The sequence below is a fragment of the Acomys minous genome (genome assembly GCF_964271855.1).
Source record: "Acomys minous genome assembly, chromosome: 12".
NCBI lineage: Eukaryota > Metazoa > Chordata > Mammalia > Rodentia > Muridae > Acomys > Acomys minous.
In genome coordinates this window covers 28,902,601-28,912,666 of record NC_140493.1, presented here as the reverse complement: position 1 = coordinate 28,912,666, position 10,066 = coordinate 28,902,601, and positions in this window count along the sequence as shown.

Below are 10,066 nucleotides of genomic sequence, written 5' to 3'. Positions count from 1 at the left end.
ACTTCTGTTGTTAATAGACAATTGTTATATCTATAAACAGTAATGTGAATACCACAATGGAGATTACTCAAAGCATACCCCTTTGAAAATAGGCATTTTGAAGACCTGAAAAAAAGCTTCATAAAATACAGACAAATATGAGTGACAAATAAGATTGTAAACGTCTTCTATATGATTTATTTTTAATTGAAAGACAATTACATAATTTCCCACCTTTTTTCCTGATGCCAATACATCCTATTCATTTTCTTTTCAGGTTCACAATCTCTTTAATCAGTATTGTTAAACATATAAATGCAATACATATAAAGATTCTTATTTAAACCTATATTGTATGCTGCACACTACCTTTCAGGGTAGAACAGATACCATTTACATCCTAATTTTTCTGATATTAGTTGTTAATGTGGTGACTGAATATTGCATAGTAACATAAGTTGTTATTGCTTATTAGTGTAGTGAATCAAATTACTTTATTATGCATGAAATTTCTGCTTTAAATTGAACATAATATATTTCTTTTTTAATACACAAATGCAAGAATCATGGAGTTGGCTTGTTATATGCTGTCCAGTTCCTGAGGTACTGAGGCACTGAGGCACTCCCTCGGGAGGTGAGGCATTCAGGTGCATCTCTTTGTGCCCTACAAGTCAGAAAAGCATATAGAAATTTGGAGGAACAATTAATTAGTCATACATTAACCTTGTGTACCCTATATGGCTTGCCTAAGTCTTTTGTATGGTGGCAACTCCAGTTGTATTTTTTTCTGACAACTTGTCTCCGATGGGGTATAAAGAGTCTGACTGCTTGTCTTAGCCTCAGTCTTGCTGGGACCCATCTCACGCCACCTGACTGACATTCCTTCTCACCATAATCAAGTATCCCTGGCTTGGTAAGTAAGTGCTGGTGCTCACACGCTCAGTGTCAGCTGGTTAAAATGCCAGTCACAAGAACTGGGAATGCAGCTAAGTTAGATCTTTAGTTTGATATCCAGTATCACAAGAAAACAATTACTTAATTTCAAAGTCTTTGAATTTTAATCCTTTAATTAAAACACAATGTTTCATTTGTATTTTGTGTGAAACTTTCTATTGTTTCACAGTCAATCATAGCTTTAAGGTGTCAAATCTATCAAAAACTTTCTTCTGTGTGTGTGTGTGTGTGTGTGTGTCCTATACCAATTATCTACAAGGTAAATTTATACAACATATATATTTAAAATGATTTTCATAATTGAACCTGGTGCTTTACATAGCTAAACAAGCACTCTATTACTGCGCTATATCATAAGCTATGGAAGATCTGTCTTTAACAACGCTTTTGTGTATGTCATAAGAATTGCATACTATTATGTGAATATTTCTTCTGTGGGGCTCAGACATTGTATAACCAAGCATCTCAGATAAAAATCATAGTACAAACGAAATGGGAAATGTTAAATGAATTGTAGTGTGCTATGAATGACACTGGATAACAGGCTATTTAATTCATCAACATTGCAAATTTAGGTTGTCACGGTCATCAACATGGATCACGACACACATAGTTCATAGCATAGTATCTTCTATATGTAACATACATTCTGTGCCTATAATTTTTCAAAAATATAGTTATAGAGTATAGGCTTAGACAAGGACAATGCCAGTTGACAAGCCAACATGGATATGGAAAAGTCCACAAGGCCCCATTCCTAAATAAGGACCTATATATGGTCAGTGGTTGCTGAGAGAAAAAGAATACTAGTTAATTTAGTTTACTTAGTCACAAGTCTCCAATCCTAAACACACATTCAGAATTTTATCAGTAAATGAACTCAGTAAGTTGTATGTATGTGTGTGTGTATGCAAATAGATAGATAGATAGATAGATAGATAGATAGATAGATTGATAGATTGATAAATTGATTAATTGATACAGAGGAGGAAGTCAAAGGGTAACAGAAACAGGAGAGAGTCTGATGAGTAAATATGATGTAAATATAATATACTGATATATAAAATTCTCAAAAGTAGAATGATTTTTAAAACTTATATAATAGTCTTTCATGTACAAGGCACACATGTTAGGAAATTACTGACCCATTACCAACATTAAAGTATAGGCCACATTACCATTAGTTTGTAAAAATTTCAGTGCAACTGTGTAGATGAACCACAATCTGTCATTAAGTTAAGAATAATTTAAGAACAGCTCTACCGACAAAAGCAAATTAAGACACAAGTTCCCTTTCTCATGTTTGATTTTCACTGTAATTATTAATAGAAAGTCATTGATTCTGTAACTCAGTAAGGACATTAGCTACAATGAACCTCAAATTTCCTTTTCCAAATATCCTTTTAATAAAATATCATTTAGAGACTTACCACTGAACCAAAGAGATGATTTATGTAAATGTGGGAACAAATGTTTGTGTGATCCATGTGACATGTCTGTATTTAGAACCATGGAGCACATTAATTAGAGTTGGGTATTTATAACTTAAGCAACAAGTTAAATTATGATGACAGACAATTAAATGAGGGATCAAGGAATGATCACAAAAACGATTTTGGATGAAAGAGCTAAGTTATTTTTACACTCGTGTGGACAAACTGTCTTTTAATCAAAGCAGCTGTAACTAACAGTTGATATATAAAATCAAAATTCCTATCCACACCCCCTCACAGTTTACTATATTAATTAGAATGTCCTCCACGTCACAACAATTTAAACATGAAACATGGCACAAAAGCTGAAGATTGACTGTTGACTACTGATTCAGATGATGAAAGTCACAATAAAAGCTTCAAAAATGCTCAAGGACAATAATAAGCCATATCAAGTCTACTTGACAGCGGAACAAGACTAGGTAATGAATAAAAAGTGGTCTATAAAGATAAATTCAAATGAAAACATATCAGAAGTTATTGTATGTATATAATACAATACATTGAGCGTTTTGATACAGAATAAATTAGGGATAAATTTTATCTGTGACACAGCAAATGAGATATCATTTGTTGCTTAGCAAAAGATTGGGTACAATTGCCTATAATGAAAATATCAAAATCATAGGACTCTAAATAAAGCATGTGTGTAGTAATGCATTCCTCAAAACAGAAATTTCTTTAGTACTGTTTTTGCTCTATTCCTTTTGATTGCATGGATTCTTCATATAAGAAAGTAGTCCAAGGAGAATTGTAGTTTAGACAGTCACATGAATATTCCATAAAAGAATATTCCCATCCCATTGATATTCAGTTCCTTAGCTGCCTCTCAGTCATTCTCTGTGCTGGCATGTAGAATTTAATTATATCATCCCTACTATAAAAAAAAACTTTTGGAAATGTGATTATTTAACTGCTTTCTAGGTTGTGTAAATAGTAATAAATATTCTATTCTTAAAACAACACCAAAAAAAAAAAAAAACCAAACTGAGGCAATAGCTATTAGGCAAAAATTCCAGAAGAAAAGATTTTGAAAGTCTTCATAATAAAAAAAGTGAATGTTTGTGGGTTAATATGCTAATCTTGCAGTAAATAATATACAGAATATACACATGTCAAAACAGCATGTGGAAAGGCAATTGATATGAAAACTTTATGGATTTATGTGGCAAATAAAATAATTTAAGTTTCTAAATAAATAAAAGAATTATTTTCTGTGTTTTCTGTACTAAGTATTTCCTCCATTAAATATGAGATGGATTATTTTCAATAAAAAATAATTATTATAACCAAATAAATAGAAAACAGAGGAGATGTAACATTTAATATGGATAAGAATAATAATTGTTTTGAACATCTTCCTTTTACATAGAAGTGGGCTGTATCCCAGTATGAGCTCTGCCTTTATGAAACTGGGTACAAATTTTTAAATACTTTCTTTCAGATAGTGGAAAGAGGAGGCTCAGAATTACTCTAGAAAAAAATTCTTTGAAATATTAAAGAAACTGAACTCTCTTTGAGCTCCACTTTATGGGGCATCTGGTTAGACATGAGTGGGGAGTGACACATATGAGAAACCATGGCTTGGACAACAGGGCCAAGTTTCACATGGCTGCTTAGGCAGGTCATGGGCTTGGATTTTATTAAAAAGCAATAGAAAGTGCTGAGCCTGTTAAAGAATCTTATTTCAACTCAGAAATAAGGATACAGCTGTGTGACAGCATTTGTGACAACATCATGTGTAGAGTCATTGATAATGCTCCATCTGAATGGGTCCTCAGAAGCACATGATGGAAGTGTGCATGCAGGTCAGTGGGAACCTATTCCACTGAGAAGAAGTTAAAAATACACAGCAGTAATGTCAGCAATATAATGTCCTAGTTTTGCTTTTGTTGCTAGGATAAAATACTATGGAAGAAAGCAACTTAGGAGAAAAATGATTTATTTTTCTCACACTTCTATGGTAGAAAATAAACTTAAGGAACAGGAATGTTAAAGCAAATAGGCACATCACATCCAGGTGGAAGGAAAGAATTTAGAAACACCGAAATTCTCCACTCTTCTACAGTTCAGAGTCACAAAGCCAGGAATGATGTCACCTATAGTGTACTAGACTTTCCCATGTTGATTAATAGAAACAGGGCTGCCACCTTATACAAGATTGCAGGCCAACCTGACCTGTGCAGTTGCTTATCCAGATCCCTTTTCAGATGTGCTCAGATTGTGTCAAAGACAATATTTTCACTGATATTAAAATGTTCTCCTTTGTCATATTCATCCATATAGCTCTGGTACTCAAACATTTTCATAAGATATGTAATTTGATTGGAGATAAATTTACTTTTTTATTCTCAATATATGACAGTTTTAATTATTTCTTATGGTACTTTAATATTCTTTCCATTCCTTTGTGTCATTTTTGGAGAAAAAACTAAAATAAATGTAAAACAAAATAAAATGTTTGTTTATTTATTTTTTTCCTTTATTAATTTATTCTTGTTACATCTCAATGGTTATCCCATTCCTTGTATCCTCCCATTCTTCCCTCTCTCCCATTTTCCCCTTACTCCCCTCCCCTATGACTGTTCCTGAGGGGGATTACCTCCCCCTCTATATGATCATAGGGTATCAAGTCTCTTCTTGGTAACCTGCTGTCCTTCCTCTGAGTGCCACCAGGTCTCCCCCTCCAGGGGACATGGTCAAAGGTGAGGCACCAGAGTATGTGAGAAAGTCATACCCCACTCTCCACTCAACTGTGGAGAATGTTCTGTCCATTGGCTAGATCTGGGTAGGGGTTTAAGGTTTACCGCCTGTATTGTCCTTGGCTGGTACCTTAGTGTTTAACTTCAGAAGAAAGACACCAAAGTAGTTTTCAAGTGGCCCCAGGTAGAAAACATCTACTCACACTTTCCCTTTAGTCTTGTCAGCAAGTTCCAGATAATCCATAGTGTACACAGCTCTGCTGAAAATTATTTCTACTTCACACAATAAATAATCCAGATGCCACATGTGACTATACCAGGGAAAGTGGCTCAGAACTGGAGCTGTAAAGAATGGACAAATAGCCATGTAGAAAACAAGTGAAATACAATTTCACTCAGTCACCAAAATGTGTACCAGTTCATATTTTTTCCTGCCAATTATCATGCCCTCATTTTCTAGATTATTAGTTGATCCTTAAATATAATTTTATAAATAGTTATAAAGAAATTTTGTAAGAACCACCCAACCTAATGAGTTCTAGTAGGGTCTTCTACATATGATAAAAAGCTGCACCCTTGAAATCTTAACAATATGACCATGAAAACAAGAATGACAACAACAGTTGTCACGTGGCTGAGAGAGACGCGCAAGAAACACTCCTAGAAAAAGAACTATAGAAAACTAATGGCAGCTAAGAGAGGGCAACTTGGTCTTCTCAGGAGAGGAGACTCCTGATTGGTTATCTAGTCTGAAGTGATCATCCTTAAGTATACACACACACACACACACATACACACACACACACACACTATATATATATATATATATATATACATATATACACTGTATATATATATATATATATATATATATATATATACATATATATATATATTGAATTGACTCATGGATCTTACACCCCCCAAGCCCCCCCACACACACAAATGCATACACATAGAGGGGGGAGGGTCAGATGATATGCAATAAAAATAATTAAGGAAAAGATCATGGATTTGAGGACTGTGAGAGATGTGGAAGAAGGAACTGTAGGAGGAGATGGTGGAGTGGAAGGAAATGATGTGAATACAATGTTTATCCATGATATTCTCAGAATGAGAATATGAAGAGAAAACCAAAGCAAATCACTCTCCCCAATGAAAGGTAAGGAAAAACCCTGCTACTTCAGTAAAGTACAGAACAGAATGTACCTTTTAAAATGTCACTTATTATATACTGTCAATTTCAAGGAATAGTGTGCTATACCCAGGTCTGATGGTGTCCCGAGAGTCTCACAATTCAAATCAAGTGCCTCTGCTATTAATACACACTATGGGTCAGAAATTAAAAGATCTTTGTTGATATCTTACTTTATTTTGCTTGATTTTATTACATTTTTCATTATTTTTCTTTAATTTTTTATTTTTAAATATATTTTATTAATTTATTCATATTACATCTAAATTGTTATCCCATCCCTTGTATCCTCCCATTTCTCCCTCCCTCCCAATTTCCCCTTACTCCCCTCCCCTATGACTGTGACTGAGGGGGTCCTCCTCCCCCTGTATATACTCATAGGGTATCAAGTCTCATACACAACCAGTTCTAGGTACCTAAAAATCTAGGTTGGTTTGAGTTTTTCTTAAATTAAAACTTGATTTTCATTTATCTTTACTATCTTTTTAGTTGCTTTTATGAATTAAAGACCATTCTTTCTTCTTAATTTTATTGTAATTTAAATGTTAAAGGAAATAGAAGAGATTTTTTGGGAGATTTGACATGTAAAATTAAATTGTTTTGTTTTGCTTTGGTTAAGCCAGTATGTCTTTGTACTATGCATGCATAAAGGTGTCTGCTCAAGGACATTTTATTTACTGGACCATGTTCATTCCTCACAGTGTGTATACACCATAGTCAAGTGAGAGATGCATACTAGTACTGACACCTCTAAGGGGGGGCGGGGTTCTGTTTGTTCTCTTGGGCTACAGATGCTTATTTTCATTGGGAGGTGGTTATAAGTTATTATTGGTCTTATACAAAGAGAAAACAATTTTGGACACAGGGATGTCTCTCTTTTCCTTTATCTTTCTTTCATAGATAAGGAGTTAGGAGCTAAAAGAAAAGATAGCAGAATATATAAATATATAGGGATGATAGAATAAAAAGTAGGCTATTGAATATACTCCTCAGCTTAAGGCCTTAATTGTTACTCACAAATAAGATTATTCTTATTTCATTGGTATAGAATTGTGTATATTGAGGCAAAATAAGTTTAATTTTGATACCTTGGTGTAGAATTCAAATTTAAGATTATTCTTTAATATATATATATATATATATATATATTTCTACTCTAATATAAACTATTGTCCCATCCAACTCAATTATAATACGAGGTTTACTTCCAATACCTAGAAATTAGAACTGTAGGCTATAGAGGATAATTAAGTAATACAAACTAATTTTTAGTTGAGAAAATTATGGTCACAGTCATGCCAATTACTTTTCTATGTTTATCACCAGAATGTGTATCCTAGGTCTAACAGGTAGATACGATTCTATAGATATATAAAGTAAAATATCTATGTAAGGTTTTCAAACCCCTCAGAGACCTGCAGCATATGACATTGAAAGCCATTTTTATCGTTCTAAAGATTCTTTGAACATAGTCTTTATAAAGAAGACCTTGTATCACCGAGGTAAGGTATACACATACACTCAAAACTATCAGTAAGATATTTCTTTTGGCAAAGCTTTATTATGTCCAGAATGATCAACTCAAACACTATTCACTTTGGCTATAATAAAAATTGTTCTTGTGATAATGAGATTAATCAGGGGTAAATTTGTAAATTATTTCTTTAGTAATTTTTTTCAAGATGTTTGTAATAACTGGATTATTAAAGTTTTTCTGTGCATGGTCCAACATGTAATGAGCTATAATAATAGTCTCATTCTTATCAAGAAATGCTCAAGTTATTTGGGACGGAGCCTGAATTTGGTCTTACAATTAAGCTTAGTTGTTTCAGATTAAGATGTTTTTCGATCTAGTTAGATATTTTAAGTTAGTAATTAAGAGATATGATAGACAGCGATTTTCATTCAGAATCTTAGACTCAACAAGATAGGAAAGAGGTTTACTTTAAGTTTGCCAAATACAAATAGCCAAATCACTATGAATGATAAGTATTTCCTGATCGTTTCATGATTCTTCCTGCTGTATGTTGTTTTATTTTGTTTATGTGTAATAATATAAATGTGTATTTTAAAAAATAAATTTAAAAAAGACTATATTTAACTTGTGCCCTTGGTTACTAATTCGAGAACTTCCATCTATCCTAGTTAGGACAGAAAATAACATCATGAAGCTCTGTTGTGTATTCTCCAAAACAATAAGTTGTGAAAATACCAAGCACCTCTCTTTGTGCTTTTCCTCATTCCTTTGTTCCTTTATTATGCAGACATAATTACCTTAAATCAACGCAAAAATAGTTATGACTCATGTTTTTCCTTGTTATGTCCTTGTTTAGAACTCAATATTGTTTTCTCGTTTCAATTTTTATTAACTAACTTTTTCCTTTACATAAATCTTTAAACTCTACATTTTCTAAAGAAATTAAGTCCCTCTAACAGAATTTACTATTGAGGAACTGATTCAGTCTCAGTTCTGTGAGCAAAGACTGGCACCTACTGGCATAATATATTCAGTTTGCAGCTGGACTAAAAACTGTCAGTCACAAGGCAGTTTATCTTTATTTTATTTAATTTTTTAGTTCCATGATATGGCTTTGACTTTAGTTGATATTAAAATTAAAAATCATAAAATATAGTTGAATATATTCAACTGTCAATGTTATCTTTAACAGATGAAATTTGAGTAAGATCTACAAAGTTAAAGAGAAATAGTAAATGTAAAGGCTGCTCTTTTGGCTTTCTAAACTAACCAGAATCAAGCTGTGAGAATTTGCAATTGAGAACAAGTATGTTTTAACAGACTCAGTTACAAATTATGAGTAGAGAATTCATGGGCATATTCTGGTTCAGACTAAAATATTTTGATGTTAGATACAATTTCACAAGTTCACTCCAACACTGTTGTCTCTAAGCCTAGGCTCAGTAAGTGGTGTTTAAATCTCAACGAATAATTAATGTACTAAATATAAGACAGGCCATAGCATGTAAGGTTCTTGCTGTTCTTATTCTGATATGATTATTATCATTCTGCCTGACGACCCTAATACAAGGACTTAGAAATTCTTTTTCCCTTATTCTTTTCCTCCATTTTATAAACAAGCTCACTGAGTCTCCGTCTAAAATTTGTCTAGTCCTTATCTGTTTCTCTTGATCTCACTGCTGCTTTTGTAATCCCACCTTCTCATCGTGCACGCTAGGTTAGTAATTGGTCATCTTGTTCTTACCACTACAAATAGTGTTATCCTCACCTAGAAAATCTTTATAATTGTGAATTCTATACTTAACTTGGATAAGAAGATACTGAATAGGAAGAAATATTTCAGCATTTAGTAGAGTCCCAGGAACACATTTTGTCTATAATGTTAACTTATTTGTCATCATATTATGTTAATTTTTACTTTATATACTTAGCATATCAAGACAACTTAAAACATACTTATAGACAATTAGAAATTTTTGAGACAGGGTTTCTCTGTGTAGCCTTGGCTGTCACGGACTTGCCAGGAAGGCCTCGAACTCAAAGACCTGCCTGCCTCTGCCTCCCTGAGTGCTTGGTTCACAGACATGCCCTTCCATGCCTTGCTTTAATTAAATATTTTTGAAAGATAAATAAACAGCTATTCACAGGATCAAGTATATGATTACCTTAATTACAGTTGTTCGGCTGATATACAATCTCCAGTTTTATGAAGAATTTTAGAAGAGAAAAAATTATTTTGTATAAGTATGACTCTATAGATTTTCAT